Source organism: Pan troglodytes, chromosome 20, assembly GCF_028858775.2.
Source record: "Pan troglodytes isolate AG18354 chromosome 20, NHGRI_mPanTro3-v2.0_pri, whole genome shotgun sequence".
In the NCBI taxonomy this organism is placed as follows: Eukaryota; Metazoa; Chordata; class Mammalia; order Primates; family Hominidae; genus Pan; species Pan troglodytes.
The window spans coordinates 8,442,405-8,465,091 of record NC_072418.2 but is presented as its reverse complement, the minus strand read 5'-3'; the positions used below and the strand labels follow the sequence as shown (position 1 = coordinate 8,465,091).

The window sequence follows — 22,687 nt, the reverse complement described above, 5'->3', positions numbered from 1 at the left end:
TGCCCTGGGGAGAACCCCTCTTGCCCTTCTCACCTTTTCATCCCAAACTCCCCGAGCGAGCTTCCCTGGGAACTGTTTCTCACCTTTTTGCCCCAAATCCTCGCGTTCAGGTCGCCTCGGACACCCCCTCCCCTTCCCCCTGTGACCCCATATTCCTGAGTATGGGGGTTCGTGCGTCCGCCAGTCTTTCCACGTGCCCCCAAGAAGCCCCTCCGCACGTCCGCAGCTCTCCTCTTAGGACTGATCTGGAAGGGAGAAAAGTTTCACCAACGCGAGTGAAACTTTTTTTTTTTTTTCAATTTATTTATTTTGTTAAAGAACCTAAACTGCTCCGGGCATTTTCTCCGAGGTAGTGCGAGTGCGTGTGTGTGTTTGTGGATTTAAACTCCACCCCCTGCCCCCACCGCCCACCAGCGCGCTCGCGGGCGCACACACACACTCACACACACACACTCACTCACACCCCGAATGCTCATTTCTTTCTTTTTCCTCCCTCCGAGAAGCCTCCGCGCTCCCTCGCCACCAGCCTCCGGCTCCGTTCCTTTTGGTTTTCCTCGCTGCACCGCTGGGAAAGTTGGATTTCCCGATCCTAGTGGCTATTTCAAGGGCCCCCGAGGGCCCCAAGCGCCCGGGCCATTCTGGCGGCTGCCGGCGCGGTTCATCTTCCTATTTTAACCTCCTGGTTGTGCGGCAAGAATGGGGAGGGGAGAGGGCAAGATGGAGCTCGGGACCCAGGGCTGGCTGCCTTACCCCCGCCCCCCCAGGCTTCATTCCTACTTTGGGGTGTTGTTAGCATTGTGCCTCCCTGCAATTATTTTCCTGCTTTGTATCATAAATGACCAGCGCAGGCTTCGATGAGTTCTTTTCCCTCTCAGTCAGCTTCATCTCTGTATCAAACCTTGTACAAGCTTCATTCTCTGTTTCAACTAAGAGTTCCCCAACAAAGTAACAGTAATAATAATAATGACACAAAACAACAAAGACTTTTTAAAAAAATTTTTGCCTGTACATATTGTTGACATGTATTTTATCTTTTTACATCATGCCCTGAAACATTGTTTGCTTATGGAAAGATCCTTACCTCCCGTCCTTCTGGATAAGGAGGAGGGGGGCATCTGTGCTTTCTCCTGCTCTAGTTTAAAGACTTGAACTGACTCTAAAATAACCTTAGAAACGACAACTCACCTACTCTGACCAGAGAAGTAAGAGTTTATGGTAACCTCCCTAGGAAAAGAATTTAAGTTCTTGAATTACTAGGGCTTCTTCATCAACAGGCGTGGTACGGAAGGCAACTTATAATGTATGATGGGAAAGATCACTGTTCTGTGATTCTGTGACAGTTCAACGGACTTGGGTTGGGAACGAGTTCTGAAATAGTTTGCTCCTGCAGGAAAAGCAATACTGAAATATTTTAGTTTTTTAAGTTCTTTCTTATAAACCACTGAATCTGAGAAGAGAGAGACAGTTATTACCTCAATAACAGGACAAGTTCTTTGAAATCACTTGATCTTTGCTTTCTGTGTGAAGGGCACGCATTACCTTAATGTATGTGTGATGTATATTTAAATACAACAATATAATATAATGTGTATGTGATGTATATTTAAATGTAAATACTCATCTTTTAACATTGTTTATCATTGAAGTACTGCTAAGGATGGTTCTGTCCACCAGAAATGCAGGTGCTGGGGAATTGTTTATCTGGGTCTTATTCCTTAGATCTAATTGTTTAGTTTTACATTAGCATTATAATTAATAAAAATATTAAATTGGCTTAACTTTAATATTATAATTGAGTCAAAATTTTAAATGCACCTGTGGATTTTTTTTTTTTTTTTTTTTTTTTTTTTTTTTTGAGACAGGGTCTCACTCTGTCACCCAGACTGGAGTGCAGTGGCAAGATCTCAGCTCACCGCAACATCCACCTCCCAGGCTCAAGGGATTCACCTGTCTCAGCCTCCTGAATAGCTGGGATTACAGGCATGCACCCCCACACCCGGCTAATTTTTGTATTTTTAGTAGGGATGGGGTTTCACTATGTTGGCCAGGCTAGTCTCAAACTCTTGACCTCAAATGATCCAACCGCCTTGGCCTCCCCAAGTGCTGGGATTACAGGCATAAGCCACCAAACCCGGCCCCTGCACCTGTGGATTTTTGTTTGTTTGTTTGTTTGTTTGTTTGAGAGAGAGTCTTGCTCTGTCTCCCAGGCTGGAGTGCAGTGGCACCATCTCGGCTCACTGCAAGCTCCACCCCCGAGGTTTACACCATTCTCCTGCCTCAGCCTCCCGAATAGCTGGGACTACAGGCGCCCGCCACCACACCCGGCTAATTTTTCGTATTTTTTAGTTGAGACGGGGTTTCACCGTGTTAGCCAGGATGGTCTCGATCTCCTGACTCCGTGATCCACCTGCCTTGGCCTCCCAAAGTGCTGGGATTACAGGCGTGAGCCACCGTGCCCGGCCGGCACCTGTGGATTTTTATAGTAGCTAGTAATTGTTTTGCTCATAAAATGCTGGGGCCAGAAGGAACCACATCTTATAATATATATTTGTTTCTAAAGTTGACATCTATTTATTAAATATTTAAATATTTTTAAAATATATATTGAAATATTAAAACATGTATATATAATATATACTTATATATTTAAATATAATAAAATTTAAATATAAATATATTTTAAATATAATAAAATTTAAATATAAATATATTTTAAATATAAAACAAATATATTTAAATATTTACAAACATTTAAACAGTATACCCCCATAGGTACCCACTTACTTGTAAAATAGGAAACTTTTGAAAAACCAAGGGAAGTTCTCATCTTGCTTGTCGGGACACTCACTAAACTACAGGGGAGGAGAATGTGAGTGTGTGGGCCTGTCTCTGAAACTATGGGTCCAGGGCATTCCCACTAAACACAGCCGTATTTCTGAACTGAACTATATGAATATTCACCCGAAGTGGGGAAGAGAAGGACCATAAGTAACTTCATGTCAATTCAGGCCAGCTTTTGTCACCAAGTGAGTCCATGCCAAATTTACAAAAAAATTTCCAGTTTTCAGAGTTTCCTGGATTTCAGTATTGTTGTAAGGGGTTGTGGGCTTATGTATTTTTTAAAAAGATGTTTTGACTCCGTCTCTAGAATTTAAATGGCGATTAGCTCCTCTGCTGGTCATGTTCTCATGTTCTTTCATGTACACATATGCCTGGTGTAGTGAAAGGTCTTATTTTGTTGGATGGATGGATGGATGGATGGGCAGGCCGATGGAATATACACTGGGAATTAGAGAAAAAACTGAAAACCACCTACTTGCTTCTTGGAAACTCTAAGATCAGCAAAAGGATTCTCATAGAAAAAAAAATATAGGGGAAGACCCAGAATGAAGTGGGTGAAAGGGATAAGGGTAGGTGAAGTAGGAGTGGCAAAAGGTCCAGAGAGAGGCCCTAACAGGTCTACAGGGAACTGGAGCCTGGGAAGCTCTGGACTGGCTTAGGATTCTAAGCTCTTCTCTGCAGAAAACATCTATCCAGCTGCCTGCTGGGTACATCCAGGTGGATTCTGACAGGCACCTTAAACTTAAGGTGGCCAAGCTGAGCCTGTCATAGTCCCCCCAGATCTACTCCTCCCAAAGCACCCCCCAAACTCGTTGGTAAATATCAACTCACTTCTTCCCATTACTCAGGCCAAACCTCAGGACTGTCCTTGACTCCTCTCTCCCAAGCCATCAGCAAATCCTGTTGACTCCACCTTCAGTAGTTCCCCAGAACCTGACCATGCCTCGCCACCTCCACTGCCAGCCCCTCTGGTCCCAGCCACCAGCATCTAGCCCGGATGATTCCACCACTGGTGCTCGGCAGTCTCTCAGCCCAGCAGCCAGACGGGGCCTGTTAACCCTGGGAGAGGCGGCGTCATGTTAAGTTCTACTTCATATCCCTCAGCTCGAAACCCTCCGACGGCTCCCATCTCATCTGCAGCAAAAGCCAAAGTCACCCCTAACTCCACTCCCCGCCAAGCCTAATACCTCTTTGACCTCATCGCCAAGCTAGATGCCTTCCCTCGCTGCACTTCCACCCTGCTGGCCTCTGGAAGCTCCTTCCAGCTCTGCCTGGAAAGCTCTTTGCCCAGGTATTTGGAGGGCTGGCTCTCCGACTTTCTTCAGGCATTTTCTCAGATGTCACCAGGCCACCCACTTGAGAATGGGTGCTCTCAGCCTCCTTCCCTGCTTTCTCTGTCTCCTTAGCATTTATTCCTATATAACACACCATAAGTTATACGTATTTATTGTATTATCACTGTCCTCTTGTTAGAATGTCAGCTCAGTAAGGGCAGGAACTTCTGTTTTATTAACTTCTTTTTTTTTTTTTTTTGAGACGGAGTCTCACTCTGTCACCAGGCTGGAGTGTAGTGGTGCAATCTCGGCTCACTACAACCTCTGACACCCAGGTTCAAGCGATTTTTCTGCCTCAGCCTCCTGAGTAGCTGGGATTACAGGCACGTGCCACAACGCTCAGCTAATTGTTGTATTTTTAGTAGAGACAGGGTTTCACCATGCTGGCCAAGATGGTCTCGATCTCCTGACCTCATGATCTGCCCACCTCGGCCTCCCAAAGTGCTGGGATTACAGGCATGAGCTGTTTTATTAACTTCTATATCCCCAGGGCTGAGAAGAATTTTGGTGCTGAGTAGGCAATTGAGAAATATTTGTGAAATGAATAAACAAATGGTTTCCTTGACACTTATGGGGAAAGCATATGTAGAAATGAAGAGTTGAGAGCTGCATTGGGTGTGGTGGCTCACACCTGCAGTCTCAGCTACCTGGGAGGCTAGGGCAGGAGGATCGCTTGAACCCAGGAGTTTGAGACCAGCCTGGGCAACATAGCGACACCCTGCCCTTAAAAATTTTTTTTTTTTTTTTGAGATGGAGTCTCACTCTGTTGCCCAGGCTGGAGTGCAGTGGCACCATCTCAGCTCACTGCAAGCTCCACCTCCCAGGTTCAGGCCATTCTCCTGCCTCAGCCTCCCGAGTACAGGCATCCACCACCACAACTGGCTAATTTTTTGTATTTTTAGTAGAGACGGGGTTTCACTGTGTTAGCCAGGATGGTCTCGATCTCCTGACCTCATGATCCGCCCACCTCAGCCTCCCAAAGTGCTGGGATTACAGGCGTGAACCACCGCACCTGGCCAAAAAAAATTTTTTTAAATTAAGAATTGCTCATAGGCACCTTAAGTTCATATTGCCATCTCTGAGTCAGTAGAGCCCAAATTGGATGAATCTGGATGAATGGGGCAGGGGAAAGAGGAAAGGAAAAGTTGCAGGTCATAGTGCTGGGTGTTGTAGACCAGGGCTTTGGGTCACAGCAGAGAAGGAGTTAAATTGTGGCGCCACCGTTTATTAGCTTAGTGGCTCTGGGGCAAGGTTTGACATCTGTGAAATCGATAATAATAGCTCGTGTGGTTGCTATATTAGAAATAATTTCTATAAGCTATTTAGCACAGGGGCTGGCATCTAATAGGTGCTCAGAAAAAAGTAACTGTTGTTATTATTATTATTATTATTAGGATGAAGCAAATAAGTAGTAAGTGGCCTGGGATGATCAGTTTTTTACTGTGGTTTCCTGACCGGTACCAAATGCTAAGGAGGCGTTTAGTACATACATCTTGCTTGACTGAGTGGTCGGGCCTCATGCTGTCTGTTTTAGGGTAGGAAATTCCCTTAAATTAACCTAGAAACTCATGGGTACTAATATGTCCCTCTGCAAACATAAGTGCTTCATAAGAACAAAAACAACATGAAAAGTTGTTGGAGTCCTACATCTTGGTTGTGGCATGGGTCCCTCTGAAATGACTCCCCAAACATCACATTTATGATGAGTTTTGGGGAGTGGCCAGCTCTACAGATGAGAACATTTTAAAACTGGTTTCCCTTCTCTGTTATCACTGGCTCTTGGATGCCAACACAGTCGGAGTCTGGAAATGAGCCACTTGGAGCCGGGGACTGGCCTGGTCTTCGTGCCAGGACTTGAGTTGGGCCCTTAGGAGCAGACAGCCTGGCCTTGCTGCACCTCAGTTGTTTTTTCCTGAAAGTGCATTCCTGTTTTATGATACATAGGTCTTGCGTGTTTGAAAACCCTGTTGTATGCCCTGGCAATTCCTTATTCTTATTTTTAATGTTTGTGAATTCCATGACTTTCTAAAAAGTACAGTTGACTTGCCACTGCCTGTAGATGATACATAAAGCAGATAGATTTTAAATGCTGTCAGTCCATTTGCACCTGCTACAGTCCATGTTTCAAAGTGGAGAAAAAGCTGAAAAGCCATTAAAAATATGTAGAACTTACATGTAATGGTCCAATATAGTGATTATTTGTTATTTATTACATAATGAAGCCCAGATGTGCTATATATGGTAAGCCTATTTCTACTAAGATCTCTGCAGTTTTTTTGGACATGTGTGCATGTGTTTGTGTATATGTCTGAGACTGGGGGATGGGTAATTCATAATAAGAAACTTCTTTAAAAAAAAAAAAAAAAGAGATGAAGTCTCGCTCTCTTGTCCAGGCTGGAGTGCAGCCTCAAACTCCTGGGCTCAAGCAATCCTCCTGCCTCAGCCTCTCAAGTAGCTGAGATTATAGATGTGAGCCACTGTGCCTGGCCATAAGAGGCTTCTTATATTTGAACTTGGCTGAAAAATTGAACAGTAGAGACAAAAAAGCAAGGCCGTGTGATGCGGACTGGGCTCCTGGCGTCCAGCAGTTTTTAAGGAGGTGACAGTTGAGCTGAGACAAAAATGAGGAGAGGGAACCAGCGCTGTGGGGTTCAGAAGGAAGAGCCTTCCAGGAAGGGGACAGCAGGTACAAAGGTCCTGCAGTTGTGTGGCTGATGCCTGGCGAGCAAAGCAAGGAGAGGCAGAAGAGGCAGGGGCAACCTGCAGGGCCTTGGAGGCCATGGGCAAAGTTTGGATGCTATTCAAAGTATAAACTGGATCATTGGTAGAGTTCACATCAGCCTGTACCTGTCAGATCAAAGGTGTCCAGTCATTTACTGGAAGACCTGCTTTTCAGACTCCTGACATTTGTTCATCATTCATTCATACAATCTTCATTCATTCATCCTTCATTCATTTATTCATTGCCTTCTTTGAGTAAAGTGCTATCCTATCCAGTTACAAAGACCAAAGACCAACAAGGAAGAGGAGTCAGTATCAAATAGGCTTTGCTAGATGTTTCTACAGGGCACAGAGGGCAGACAAAGTGGGGAGGCCAGCTATCCCTGGAGCTGAGGAAAGGTCTGAAAAGAGGATGTGGATCTGAACTGCATCTTGAGAATGGTGTTCTGCAGGCAGCAGATGGGGGAGAGGGGTGTGGCCATGTTTTCAGGACTGGGCAGTCCATGTTTTCGTGTCTCCGTGAATCTGATGACTATACCCTATATAAGTGGAATCATAGAGTATTTGTGTTTCCGTGACTGGATTATTTCACTTAGCACAATGTCTTCAAGGCTTATCCATGCTGTAGCATGCATCAGAATTTCCTTCCTTTTTAAGGCTAAAGAATATTCCATTGCATGGATATGCCACATTGTGTTTCCCCATTCATCCATGGATGAACACTTGGGTGGTTTCCACCTTACAGCTATTGTGAACCATGCTAAGCAGAGATCTCAAAGGGACTCTTAGGTGGAGGGACCTGGACAGAGGCTCAAAAGGCAAAGGAGGAAATAACTTCAAGAACTGAGCACCATGAAGAGTGAGATCCAATGGCAACCAGAACGATTAGACTTGCCCAAGTCCCATGTGAAAAAGGGTTGGGTCCCCACAGAAAGGCAGAAGGCTTGACTCATGAACGCCTGTCTCCTGGAAAACTGTTGAAATTATACCAATGATATAGAAGTCCATTCCTAAAGCTGCAACAGCACTTAATTATACTTTTTTTAAAAATGCAAACTGTTTATCTTTTAGAAACTGTGCCATGTTTCCAAGGATACATTTCTGTCCAAAAGGTGATCTGTGGGGAAAGGCCTTAGAAGCAGTTTCCAAAAAAATTACCAGCCCACAAAAATGTATGCGGGCTCCACCCAGGCCAGTGGAAACTCAAAGAAAATAACACGAAGGCCTTTTTCCCACCTCTCCTGTCCTTCTCAGAATACATACAGACAGATGTAGCCTGCCTTGAGAAAAAATATATTTGGAATTCCAGACCCACTGAAAACAGACTAAAAGATGTGCTTCTGATTTTAAAAGGAATTATTCATTTTCTTGAAGAATTCACCCTACTAGGGACTTCGGTGAGGAGCTCTCTGGGGTCTCCATCCATTTCTTTAGAAAATATTTGTGGGCCTGAAATATCAAACATCTGAGGAGCCTATAATTAGTTAAGCATTTATGTGTATTAATATATCATCATGTGGACAGTTGAGAGGGGAGAAGGCACTAGACAAATTTAAAATTGTTAGAAACCATTGGCAACTGATATTCAGACCCTAAGTTAAAAACAGGATATATCTCAGGAGCAAATCTTTTGTGTAAATCCTGGTATTTTTACTGCAGACCCTTAAAATGACAGACGCGGGTGAGTAAAAATTACTTCTGGAAATGGATATGATTAAATTAATCAATCAATTCAATTAATTAATTCAATTAAATCAATATAATTCAATTAATTGCCAGCCTTGGTTCACACTGATGAGTGTGCTCATTGGAGAGACTCAGCATGCAAAAGAAAAGACTCATCAATTTGCAGTTATTTAATTTCACGAACTGCCGGATGGTGGAGTCAGCAGCAGCGGCTGGGCCGCAACATGGCGCCTCCCACCTAGACTTCCGGTTAGGAAACTTCCACCTTCCTCCGATTTACGTGGGCCTGCATGAGCCTACTTCTCTTCTTATTCTAGTGCCAGTGGCCTCTGGAGTCTTGGTCCTTCTTACTGGAAGTAGCCCTCCTCTCCTGTTACAGAGGCAATAATTCTCCAGCCTTCAGGTCGCCGCCAAAGCCTCCTGCCTAATCACTTCCTGTATTGTCTCCCTGCGGCTCTTTGCACAGACCTTGGGCTCCGTCGTCTCTGGATTCTTACTGATCTCTTCCTCTTCTCCCAACCGCCTTGTCATGTCTCTTTGAGCTATGTCAGGAGGAACGGAAGGGCACTTTCTTACTACTTTTGTTAGCCAAACGGACAAACTGTCCCCTCCCCTTTGTTGTAACCACACATTCAAGGCTTCCTTCAGTCCAGCCCCATCTCCCTTTTCGTTGCCTCCCTTTCACTACTCCAAATGAGCTTGCCATACTTTAAACGGGTCTTGTACTTTCTTATCCCTTCTCTGGAATGTCATTTCTACTGAAGAAAATCCTACTCTTCCCTCAAGACCCTTCTTTAATCCCCTCTTGCCATGGAACCTTGAGATTTTCATTGAGGAGCTAAGTTGGAAAATATAAACTAGAGCTGAGTCTCTACCCTGGCACTATTGACATTTGGGGCCAGATTATTCTTGGTTGGGGAGACTGTTCTGTGCACTGTAGGATGTGGAGCAGCCTCCCAGGCCTCTACCTGCCAAAAGCACACTCCCCTTTCCCCAAGTGGTGACAACCAACTGTTTCCAGACATTGCCAGATGTCCTGAGGTGGGAGTGAGGGTGAACAGAATTGCCTCCCAGCTGGGGGCTGCTGGACTAATCAACCAGAAGTGGCAAGGACTGCAGGCAAATTGCCTCAGCACTTAGATTTAGCACTGCAAGGCCACTTCGACAGGTGGTAGTGATTTGTGCGTCTCATTTCCTATTCTTGATTGTGACAAGGTTCTGGAGGATGGAGACAGCTACCCCTGCCACAGCTCCCACAGGCTATGTTGTACATAGGGCTTCATATTTAACATGTGAGTGAATGAAACACATGAGCCCGAGTGCTCTTCAGGACGGCAAGGCCTACATCAAGATGGTAAACCTTCAGTTCTTAAAAAAAAAAAAAAAAAAAAAATCACGCAGCCCGTGCCTGAGATCCAATAACCTTCAAACTCCATGTTTTCGATTTGATCTCAATTAACATTCCAGCTCTTTCAATATGTACTTTTCCTTTACCAAATTTCAAAAGAAATTTTAATCAAAGACCCCTACTGTTAATTAATTTCCCTTTTTACCCAGCCAAAATTGCAAATGAAGTTCTTTTTCCAGAAAGTTCGGGGAGCGGGGAGGGGTTTTATAACAGAGCTGCTGCTGAGTCTCATTGCTAGGAGCTGAGTACACAGTGGAGAATATGAAATCCCGAGTTCTATGTCCCAGCCCATTGCAGTGGCTTGATTTGTCTCTTGTTTTGCTTTGGAACTTTTCAAAGATTTCACTCTGTTAAAAAGTCAATTTGGAACAAATATAGAGCTGTTATGTCTATTAGAATTGTTTCAGCAGCGAAATGTGGCACTCAGCATTTGTTGAACCAATGAATTCTCCTTTTTGCTCTGAGGGAAAGCAAGGTTATAGGGCAAGTTGTATTTTAACCCTTAGCTTTTTGTGTGTGTGTGTGTGTGTGTGTGTGGTTCAAGCAGTTTGTGAAAGATTTGAAAGCTGCATACACTTGGGGTCACCCCAAAAAGTCAGCCCTGGGCCACGAGCAGTGGCAGAGGAAGCAGTTACAGAGAATTAACAGAGTTACATAAAATTTACTCACTTTGTAGGCAAATATTTCTAACCTTGGCTCCCTTTCTTAAAGATCTATTTCCCCAGCTTTGTTCCCCAGCTCAAAAGCATTTCCCAACACGTGGATCTGCTACCACTGGATCTGCCAAAGCAGAATCCTCTTTTTTTTTTTCCAGTTCTTTTTTAGGCCTTCCCAGTAGGCTGAGGAGAAAGTCTCTCGTGGGTGTTAAGGTACCTTTAACCCCTCTATAACACTCCTGACCTCTCACGTTTAACGAAGAACAGACTTCAAAACTTGAGAGCTGAGTCTTAAAGAAAAATAGTAAATGGTAGTATTGGTGGTCCTGGAATGTGCTAAAACCACCAAAGAGACACTGACTCAAGATCATTGCCCAGGTGGCTCTGACGAACTTGGACGAAAACGCATCTCACTGAAGTCTCTATCTTGCGGCCTCTTTACAGGTGTTATTATCAGCCAAGCACCCACTGCGCTGTCTCAGTGCAGGGAGAGCCCCCATTTCTCAAGTTCCCTCAATGTAGCCCCACATTTCTAGTTAGACCAGTAACAGTTCTCATCAGGAGGAGAGGTCGTTTTTAATGCAAGTCAAAATATAAACCACTGAGGCTGGGATAAACTTCATGGGTAGCAAAGTTCTTTTATTGTTTCCAAATAGACACTCTGGAATAAATTATACATTTAGTTGTCTGGTTACAAAGCTCATAGATAAAATAATGTATGACGTCATTTATCGAGTCATTCGCCTTCTCTGATCTATATAAGAATGTTCAATGCTGTGTGATAACATTTTTGATTCTTGTATAAGAAAAGAAGAAAGAGGGTTTTTCAAGAACAGCAGAGAGTGTTACGTTGGCCACAGAATCAAGCAAATGGGCAAAAAAAGCAGCCCTCAGTAAGGAGTAGCCAGACTTTAAAAGTAGTGCCTGTTAGATCACCAAGGTTATGTTTTAAAAATAAAGGGAACCTGGCACAGTGGCTCATGCCTGTAATCCCAACACTTTGGGAGGCTGAGGTAGGAGGATAGCTTGAGGCCAGGAATTCAAGACCAGCCTGGGCAACATAACAAGACTCTGTCTCCACACACACAAAAAATTAATTAGCTGGGCCTGGTGGTGCACACTTGTAGTCCCAGCTACTCAGGAGGCTGAGGTGGAAGGATTACTTGAGCCCACGAGTTACTTGAGCCGTGTTTGCACCACTGCACTCCAGCCTGGGTGAGAGGGTGAGACCTGTCTCTAAAATAATAATAATCATTAATAATAATAAAGGGTTTCCATGATGTTACCCATGGGTACATACTATGTGCCTGGTGTGTTACATGTATTACTTCTAATCCTTGTAAAAGCCCAGTGGAATTGGAATGATGATCACGCCCTCAGAAGGGTAAAGATATCTTAATGCATGTCTCAGTCCTTTGGGCAGGTAGCTGAGGAATCTTTCCTGCCGCTAGACTCCACGCAATTTGCCTTTCTCCTTAGTTGCTTCCCCTCTTTGTTGCTTCAGAAAGGGTTGGGCCCAGGGTCTAGGAAGAAAGGCAAGGCCCAAGTGAAAGAGAGATGTGTGGGTCCCAGCCTGGGCACCCTGCTCTTGCCAGAAACCCGAGTAGCCTGGACCGCTCGTTCTTCCTCCCCAGGGTCTAGTCCAAGGCTGTAGATGGAGCTGTCTCCTCTGTTGCCCAGTGTTGAAGGCTAGGGGTCATCTCATCTTCTCCCCACTCTGCTTCACCCCCGCTAACCCACTGCCCTCTTTTCTACTCACTACTTCCTATAGGTCCCACCACCAAAACTGGTCTTGTATTGATTCTTCCCTTTCTGTTTCTGATTATACTGTTCCAGTTCAGACCCTCTCATGCAGGACTGTTAAAGTAAACTTCCGATTTCTTCCCTTAGATGAAGGGTATGGTGTGGGTCCTCTTGTTCTGTGTTCTTCCAAATCTGGTGCTTCTAGCTGCCCTCAACAACGGCCTTAAGATGGTGGGGGACCCTGGGAGGGGGAGACCACATGATATGGTGGAACGTCATGGAATACCAGGAGTGCATTGAATTAAATCATGTGAACTCATATTTTATTAATGCAACATGATTAAATTATAAGAAACGAGGCCAGGTGCAGTGGCTTACGCCTGTAATCCCAGCACTTTGGGAGGCCAAGGTGGGCGGATCACGAGGTCAGGAGATCGAGACCATCCTGGCTAACACGGTGAAACCCCGTCTCTACTAAAAATACAAAAAATTAGTCGAGCATGGTGGTGGGTGCCTGTAGTCCCAGCTACTGGGGAGGCTGAGGCAGGAGAATGGCATGAACCCGGGGGGGCGGAGCTTGCAGTGAGCCGAGATCGCGCCACTGCACTCCAGCCTGGGAGACAGAGCAAGACTCCATCTCAAAAACAAAAAACAAAACAAAACAAAAAACAAAAACGAGACTGTGCACAGTATCAACTATGAGCATACATTCTTTAAAACTGCTGTCGATTGGGTGAGACAGACTGGTACAGGGCTTCCCAATAATGTGAAACCTGCAGGGTATCACATTAGTTTTTGTTTTGTTGTTGGCTACTCTTCATTAGCAAATAAGAGGAAATATCTACCAAGGGTTTAAGAAATATTGATAGGGAAAATGTTTTAAATTCGAGGAACCTATTCAATAAATATTTCTGTAGGTTGGCACAAGTGCCATTATTTTATTTGAGCAGTGCCTTTATTTTATTTGAGCAAAGGAAGCCCACAGGATGTTTTAGTATTCCAAGGAAGTGGGGATCAGCAAACATTCTCTATAAAGGGCTAGATAGTAAATGTTTTAGCTTTTGAGGCCCAGATGGTCACTATCTCAACTACTCAGCTCTCCCGATGGAGCTTGAAAGCAGATGTAGACAACATGTGAGAGCTTGGGCATGGCCGTGTGCCAATCAAACTTTATTTATGGATGCTGAAATGTGAATTTCATGTAATTTTCATGCATCACAAAATATTTTGATTTTGATTTTTTTCTAACCACTTCAAAATGTAAAAGCCATTCTTAGCTCATGGGCCATACACAAACAGGCTAGCGGCTGGGCCAGATTTGGGTGGTGGGCGGTAGTTTCCTGACCTCTGCCCCTGTGGTGCAGTCCAGGGGCTCTGACTCGCATTCGTAGACTTTCTCCAAGTGGTCCATCCTATTTCCCCCTTTATTCCCCGAGCTCCAACCAGCTTGGTCTCTTGACCCCTTCCCTGCCCCACACACCCTCCCCTTGTTTACACCTCTGCCTGATTTTCCCTACCCCACCTCCAGCAGGGTCCAGGATGGGATGCTGCCCAGACTCCCCTGCCCCATTGTTTATGGTACCCTGTTCCATCTGGAGTCTGCACCTGTTACCTTTTGCCACGTAAGGAATTATCTGTGTACGTCTCCTTTTCTTTCTCACCCCATCCATGCAAAACCCTTGAGGATAGAGGCCATGTCTAACTGTATTTGTGGGACCCCAAATAGAGTAATTATTTGTCAAAATTACATGAGTTCTTACTAGATAGAGATCACATCTACATCTAAAAATCATTTTGCTTACTTTCTAGTAAAATAGAATCTCTTAAGATATTTGTGAATTCTTAAACTTATCCTGAGATGATTTATTCTAAGGGTCTTCTAGATCGTTACCGGCCAATAAAGAAACATAACACAAGCCACATGTGAAATTTGCAATTTTCTAGTAGCTGCATTTTATTTATTTGTTTTTATTTATTTATTTATTTATTTATTTGAGATGGAGTCTTGCTCTGTCACCCAGGCTGGAGTGCGGTGGCGTGATCTCGGCTCACTGCAAGCTCTGCCTCCCGGGTTCACACCATTCTCCTGCCTCAGCCTCCCGAGTAACTGGGACCACGCCTGGCTAATTTTTTGTATTTTTAGTAGAGACGGGGTTTCACCATGTTAGCCAGAATGGTCTCAATCTCCTGACCTCGTGATCCACCCACCTCAGCCTCCCAAAGTGCTGGGATTACAGGCATGAGCCACCGCACCTGGCCTAGTAGCTGCATTTTATAAAGTAAAAAGAGACAAGTGAAAGTAATTTAATAATACATTTCATCCAATGAACTGTATTGAAAATATTCATTTCAATATATAACCTATATGAAAAATTATTGTCGAGATATTTCACATTCTTTTTTTGTGTGCTAAGTCTTAGAAATGTTAGTTCGGACCAGCCCCATTTCAGGTGCTCAGCAGCCACGTGTGGCCCTGGCTTCTATACCGACTGCACAGGTAAAGGTGTTAAAGTCAAAGCAGGCCCAAGTTTTAAGTCAACTCTTCCTTTTAAAAGGTGACCACTATATTGGCTACTTACTGGTGTGCAGATACTTCATAGCCGTGAAAACATAAGGTCACTCACAAAGTCTGAGTAGCATGGGTCCACCTGACCTCAGCGTTGTCCGTTTTCTAAAGTGATCATCACTGGACTTTGTAACACAGGTGGTGCCCTCCAAGCCACCTGAGTGATCTGTCCCCAGAATTCCCTAGTGACCATTTCAGGACTTTGGGATCCTGTGTGTAGTCCCCATAATTCTGACTGCTTCTCTTTTACGTTATAAAAATCTTACGTTTTCATCATTAAAAAAGAAATCCAAATTGTAAAAAAGAAAAAAAGAGCCTCTGGCTGCTTCTTCCTCTCTCGTCTGCCCCTCCCACCACTAAGAAAAGTTTGGTGTGGATGGTTTCAGATATTTCACAGGCCTATAAAACATACATACGAATTCTTTAGTGTTTTTTGCATTGGGATGTAATTCACATGCCACAGAATTCACCCTCTTAATGTGTACAATTTAGTGGCTTTCAGTATATTCACAAGATTATGCAACCATCACCACCATCTAATTCCAGAGTCATCACCCCAAAAAGACACCCTGTCCCCATTAAGCAGTCACTCCCCACCTCCCTTCCCCAGCCCCTGGCAGCCACTAAGCCACTTTCTGTCTTTGTGGATTTGCCTGTTCTGGAAACTTCATGAAAATGGAATCATATAGTAAGTAGCCTTTTGTGACTGGCTGTTTTTAGCATGATGTTCTCAAGGTTCATCCACCTTGTACCACGTGTTGGTGCTTCATTCCTTTTCATGGCTGGACTAATAGGGTTTTTTTTGTGTTTTTTTTTTTTTCTTCTTCAAAAAAGAGATCTTATTTTGCTCACTTTTCTGCCACCTGCTCTTTTACCTAATATTTAGCCTGTATCTTTCCTTATCAGTTTCTACTGTGTTTGTGCTTCATTCTTTCTACTAACGGTCTGATATTCCACTCATGTCCTAAGTACTTACTTAGCCTTTTATTCTATTTTATTTTATTTTTTTGAGACAGAGTCTTGCTCTGTCGCCCAGGCTGGAGTGCAGTGGCACAATCCCGGCTCACTGCAACCTCTGCCTCCCGGGTTCAAGCAATTCTCGTGCCTCAGCCTCCAGAGTAGCTGGGATTACAGGCAGGTGCCACCACACCCGGCAAATTTTTTGTATTTTAGTAGAGACGGGGTTTCACCATGTTGGCCAGGCTGGCCTCGAACTCCTGAGCTCAGGCAATCTGCCCCACTCAGCCTCTCAAAGTGCTAGGACTGCAGGCATGAACCACCGCACCCGGCCTTAGTTATTTATTCATAGGCATTTTGGTTATACCTTCCACTTTACCGCCAATGCTGCAGTAAGCACCCGTGTCCAAATATATTTGTGTACAAGTGTGAGATGTTTGCCCATTCGCGGCAGGGAAATTGCTGAGCCTGATGGACTTCCTCCCCTTGGCGTTAGCTTGCCGCCACTTACATCTGCGCTCCATTCCTACTATAAAGGTGACTTTCCACTTCTGTCCTCTCCTGAAACTACACCGCCTCCAGCAGGACTGGGGCCACCTCCTCGCCTCCCCGACACCACAGGGCCTTTTTTTTTACCACATGCGTGTTCATTGCCCTAAGTCCCCGTCCCACTCCTTGCGTCTCAGGCCAACACAAACTCTTTCGCTTCTTAACATTTCAGAGTAGCAGGTCCCGGACCCTTTGACAGCCTCGTGAAAACTTGTGTCCCCACCCTCCAGGAGAATGCACACTGAACTCACCCACAGTGTTCTGTGGGCCACTTAGGAGGTGCTCAGACCCCCTGGCAGCCTCTCCCTCCCCCGGCCCCTCCTCTGGAACGTGTTCCCTGTCAGCTTAGCTCTGCCTATCCTACAGTCCACGTGTGACTGACTGACTCAGCCTCATTCTGTCACCGTGAGCTGCGCCCATGCTCGCGTGTGCCTCTTGGGGAGGCCTGGCTGCTGGGCTGGTTTGCGCAGCCACAAGCTCATGCTTGTCGCCCTTGATCCCTGCGCGGACTCGAGCCTAGCAACAGCCTGCCCTGCCCCTCTGAATTCCCTCTGGACGCGTGGCTGTAAACTCTGCTACCTTTATTCTCCAGCAGAGCACTCGTTCTTCTGCCTTCTCAGCGGAAGACCTTCCTTCCAGCAGCCCAGCATGCAGCCTGCGGGGCCACCCTCCGTCCCAAGCTGCTTTCTTGGGTCATTGACCCCCTGCTGCCATGGCCCGGGTTTAGGGACTTGAGCCCCTGCTCTCTCCAGCCCGAGGAGGGAGCTCAGTTGTGCAGCCACTAGATCCTGTTCTTGAATGTCTTCCTTGCTGTTATAGTTGGCTTCTTCTTATGGTACAAATTCTTTCTCTTTAACTCTACGTAAACAATTTAAAACCAGAATTCCTGTGACCTAATCCTCGATAAAGTTATTCATTCTTAATCTGAGCTTTTCTCCTATTTTAAATTCAGTGAATCATGGTTTTCTTTTTTAACATCCTGTAAGATTTCTGAGACACCAACCTCCACAGTTTTCCTCCCCCCACTCCCGAATGTAGAATCTTCTAGAAACTCCCTGCTCCTTTATTCTCCAGGGTTAATGTTCACTGAGGGCTTGGCCCAGAAAGTCTACAATTCTCTGACTCCCAAACTGGGACATAGTCTCATTTCAGATTCCTGATTGTAAAATGCCTACCTCCCGCAGTTCATTCCTCATTCAGTCCCTCGGCTTATTCTGTTGATGGGACTCATGTAAACACGTTTTGCGGCTTAGACTCAGAATTTCTGAAACAGATTTCCCCACACCTACTTCTCTCCCATCACTCGAGATTTTCACAAACAGTCTGTTAGGGATCGTGTCCAACAGATATTGTTGTTACTGAAATTTATTTCTGAAAATGTTCGAATTGTACTTTGTAAGTTCTCGTGCCTAATTTTCTCATAATTATGAGAATATTGCATTTTACTTCTCCTGAGGTGAGGAATGCAGGAATGCTTTTAGTCTGTATATCATTCTTTCTCTTCGTGGCTGGCATTTGCCAGCACTCAGCGTCATCTTCTTTTTTCAATTGTGATAAAATCCACATACAATTCACCTTTTTTTTTTTTTTGAAGATAGGGTCTTGCTCTGTCGCCCAGGCTGCAGTGGGGTGGTGCGATCATGGCTTACTGCAGCCTCCACCTTCTGGGCTGGGACTATAGGTGCACGCCACCATGCCTGGCTAATTTTTTGTAGAGACAAGGTCTCACTATGTTGCCCAGGCTGGTCTCAAACTCCTGGATTCAAGCAATCCCCAGCCTCAGCCTCCCAAAGTGTTGGGTTTACAGGCATGCGCCACCACACCCAGCCCAAAATTTACCATTTTAACCACTTTAAAATGGTTTTCATTTGGTGGATTTTAGGATTTTCACAGTGTTGCGAAGCCATCATCACTCTCTAATTCCAGAACATTTCCATCACCGTGAAAAGAAACTCTATACCTATTAGAAGTCAATCACAGTCCCCTACTCCCAGCCCCTGGCAAACACCAAGTCTGCTTCTTGTCTATGTGGGTTTTCCTATTCTGAATATTTCCTGTAAATAGAATCATACAATATATGACCTTTTTCGTGACTGACTTCTTTCACTTGTGTGTATATAAATATATATTTAAGCCCTGGAAGGTTGGATAATATTGTTTTGAAGTTCATCCACATTGTAGCCTGTGTCAGAGCTTCATTCTTTTTCATGGCTGAATAGTATTCCACTCCATGGGTGGACCACATCTGTTTATGCATTCGTCCCTTGATGGGCATTTGGGTTGTTTCTACCTTTTGACTGTTATGAATAGTGCTGCTATGAATGTTTGTGGACAAACTTTTGCCTGGACATATAGCTTCATTTCTTCAGGGAATATACCTAGGAGTGGAGTTGCTGAGTCGTATGGTAACTGCATGTTAACTGCCAAATTGTCCTTTCACATTCCCACCGGCAGGGAGTGAGGGCTCCAGTTTCTCCACATCCTCACCAACACTTTTATTTTTCCCTGTTTTTAGTATAACCAGCCTAGTAGGTGTGAAGTGGTATTTTATTGTGGTTCTTATTTGCGTTTCTGTAATGACTGATGATGCTGAGCCTCTTTTCATGTGCTTTTATCTGTCTATACATCTTCTTTGGAGAAATGTGTATTCTTTTTTTTTTTTTTTTTTTTTTTTTTTTGAGACAGGTCTCACTATGTCACCCAGGCTGTAGTGCAATGGTGTGATCTTGGCTCACTGCAACCTCACCCGGCCGAGAAATGTGTATTCAAAGGTGTTATCTGGTCTGGCACGGTGGCTCATGCTTGTAATCTCAGCACTTTGGGAGGCTGACGCAGGAAGATCACTTGAGCTCAGTAGTTCAAGACCAGCCTGGGCAACATGGTGAAACCCTGTCTCTATGAAAAATTCAAAATGCAAAAATAGCTAGGTGTGGTGGTGTGGGCCTCTGGTCTCAACTACTCCAGAGGGTGAAGTGGGAGGACCTCTTGAGCCTGGGACGTTGAGGCTGCAGTGAGTGATGTACATGCGACTGTACTCCAGCCTGGGTGACAAAAGCGAGAACCTGTCTCAAAACAACCAAACAATCCAAAGATGTTATCTTATACAAACAATCCAAAGATGTTATCTCATATAATAATTCTCTCTAATCCACAAGTTTCTGTTCCTCTGTGAAATGCCCAAAGACCCTGAATCATGAAGGTCCCCAGCACATGTAAGAGCTACACAGGGTGGTGGAGGGAAGGGAGGGTGACAGTTCATTCAGATGCTACAACAAAAATATTACAGACTGGCTGGCTTCTAAACAACAGGAATGTGTTGCAGTCAGCTCTGGAGGCTGGGAAGTCCAAGATCAAGGCACTGGCAGATTCAGTGTCTGGGGAGGGCCTGCTTTCTGGTTCGGCTTCTGCCTTCCAGCTGTATCCTCACGTGATGGAAGGGGCAGGGGAGGTCTCTGGGGCCTCTTTTGCAAGGACCCTAATCCCATTCCTGCGGGTGCCATGCTCATGACCTAATCATCTCCCAAAGGCCCCACCTCCAGATGCCGTCATATTGGGGGTTAGGTTTCAACATGTGAGTTTTGGGGGGACACAACATTCCAACCATAGCACAGGGTCAGAATCCAGAGGACATGAGGGCTGGCCTCCCCCTTCCCTGTGACATTGCTCCAGCTCCTGCCTGTGCACACTCCCTTTTCAGAGACTGCCCAAAACCCCACATCCTCCGCCACTGAGATGGAGACATGACAGGAATGTTGGTCTTCACCCCCAGAGTGTCCTTGACCTGCTGGACGCAGATTTCTAGAATGGTTATTTGTCATTACATGGGCTATTTGATACCTGCCCTTTTATTTATTTGGAGTTATTTTAGGCTCTGTTTTAAAGACATGAGTCCAAACATCTGAGTCTAATACAGAGTGGGCAAACTAGCCCATGGGCTAAATCCAACTCACTGCCTGTTTTTATACAGCCCATGAACTAAGAATGCTTTTTTCCTACATTTTTAAGTAGTTGGAAAAATCAAAAGAAGAATATTTTAGGACATACAAAATTATCTGAAATTCACATTTCAGCGTCCATAAATTGTGCTTGCTTCGGCAGCAAATATACTAAAACTGGAACCATAAATGAAGTTTTATTGGCACACAGCCACAATCATTTCACCCTACAATGGATGGGGTTGAGTCATCTTGACAGAGAGCGCTTGACCTGCAAAACCTAAAATATTTGCTATTCCACATTTTACAAAAAAAGCTTGCCACCCCCTGGTCTAATGCACATTACTTGGCTATATGTGACTAGTACTCATGTGTATATATGAATGTGATGCTGATCTTGAGGTTTATAAAACCCCTTAGGCTCTTCAATGGTGTTTAACATATTTTTGCTTTCTCTAAGAGAGAGAGGAATAATATTTACTTTGTTATCTTCTCCAGTTTGTTGTAATTAAAGAAGAGTCTTTGGCTACATCTATCTTGCAGGATGAATTTTGTTGCCTTCTTATACCTATGAGAACTGTGCCTTTAAAAAAAAATGCTGGGCTGGCGTGGTGACTCAAGCCTGGAATCCCAGCACTTTGGGAGGCTGAGGCGGGTGGATCACCTGAGGTCGAGAGTTCGAGACCAGTCTGACCAACATGGAGAAGCCCCATCTCTACTAAAAGTACAGAATTAGCGGGGCATGGTGGCACATGCCCGTAATACTAGCCACTCAGGAGGCTGAGGCAGGAGAATCGCGGGAGGCGGAGGTTGCAGTGAGCCGAGATCACGCCACTGCTGTCCAGCCTGGGCAACAAAAGTGAAACTCCGTCTCAAAAAAAAAAAAAAAAAAAAAAAAAAGCTGTAGTGCCCTGGCCCTTCTCTGTGGCATTCTTCTTTGTCTTTCAGGCCCTGGCCAGCCTGGGTTAGGCTTAGAGCAGCGCTCTGGGCTGGGAAGGGCTCTGTGTGCAAGGGTCATTGCTTCCTCTTTGTTCTGGTCTCTGACTCACCAACATGCAGCTCTGGGTGACTGTCCCTTGAGGACTGTGGCTGCTTCCTGGCGGGTTAAGCCAGTTCTGGAAGTGGGTGTGCAGCTTATGGCAGCCAGGAGTGGTTTCTGAAATTAATTACTGCTCTAGATGATGATGTAAGGAGTGAGACTCCTGGGGAGAAACTGCCCATGTGGAGAAACCCAACACCTGTAACCCATCACCTTCGTATCAAAACACGCTGTCCACCTAAGAAGGGCGAATGTGCCATGGCTAATCAAGGAAAATAATTTCTGTTTAGCTGTCAAAAAAGCTATTTACATGATATCAGCCCTTGATTTGGAGCTGAAACCTCACGAAAATAAATTCTGCAGCATCTGAATCTTTTGTTGTAGCTGGATTTTTTAGAGTGAAGGCATTGCTAGGAATTACTGACAGGGTACAGGGAGGGGCTAGAATTGGAATTGAGCTTCTCTGAGGTGAGAAAGTTAGTGGGGACTCGCCTTAATGCCTGGCCGTGGAACTGATCAAGGTCAGTGGCTAGATGTGGTAAATCAGATGGGCATCCTTGGGTTGGATGGGTGGATGCTAGAAAAAACTGCACTTCTCTCTAAGTCCCTTTACTCCCCTCTGGCAGGCATCTCCCTCCTGGGCTTCCTCTGATCCTCGATCCTCAATTCCTGGGCTTGGTGGACTGTGGGTTAATTATCTCCTAAGTGTTCTTTGAAAGCAGAGCCAATTATCAGCACAGTCCCTTTCCAGGCTGTTTGAATTCCTAAATACAGGGCAGTGGGAGGGAGGAGTAGCCACCTGTGGACTGTGGCTCCCTGCTGGAGATGGGTGTGCGTCTCGCTTCGCCCCTGTGAAGGTTATGCCTGTCGCCCTGTCTATCATGAGTCTGTCTCTGCAGCTTGTGGCTTCTGACCCGCTGCGACCATCTGCCTGTGCTCAGTCCCCGCCCAGGAAGTGAATTGATTCTGTCACTTTCTTCTAAAGACCACAGATCTGCCTGGTTTATACAGCAAAGCTCGTCTGAATTGGAGTCCTCAAATTTGTGAATTTAAGTTTTAAAAGATTAAAAAAAAAAAAAGACATACTGCTGTAGCCCAGTGGTTTTTAATCTTTCCTCAGTCTGGATCTCTTTCAAAATCTGCTCAACACTGGGAATTTCTCCTCAGAAGGACAGGCATGGAAGGGCAAAAATTACATGACAATCTACGTTAGTAGTAAACAGAAAAGGCAGAGGTGCCCATGTGATGTTTG

General features: G+C 44.9%; 2 protein-coding genes across 16 annotated transcripts in view; one reads left to right on the top strand and one right to left on the bottom strand.

Moving 5' to 3' along the window:
- The window catches only part of ACSBG2 (acyl-CoA synthetase bubblegum family member 2), an 83,284-nt gene extending 83,121 nt beyond the window's left edge, over window positions 1–163 (bottom strand). For 2 of the 3 annotated variants that reach the window (XM_063800177.1, XM_063800179.1), the window contains exon 1: window positions 84–163. The gene's annotated coding sequence lies outside the window, so the exon portion shown is untranslated. The remainder of the gene's footprint in view (window positions 1–83) is intronic. The other variant, XM_063800178.1, reaches the window with a different exon arrangement.
- The window catches only part of RFX2 (regulatory factor X2), a 208,085-nt gene that overhangs the window by 89,574 nt on the left and 95,824 nt on the right, over window positions 1–22,687 (top strand). The gene's annotated exons all lie outside the window — the stretch shown is intronic.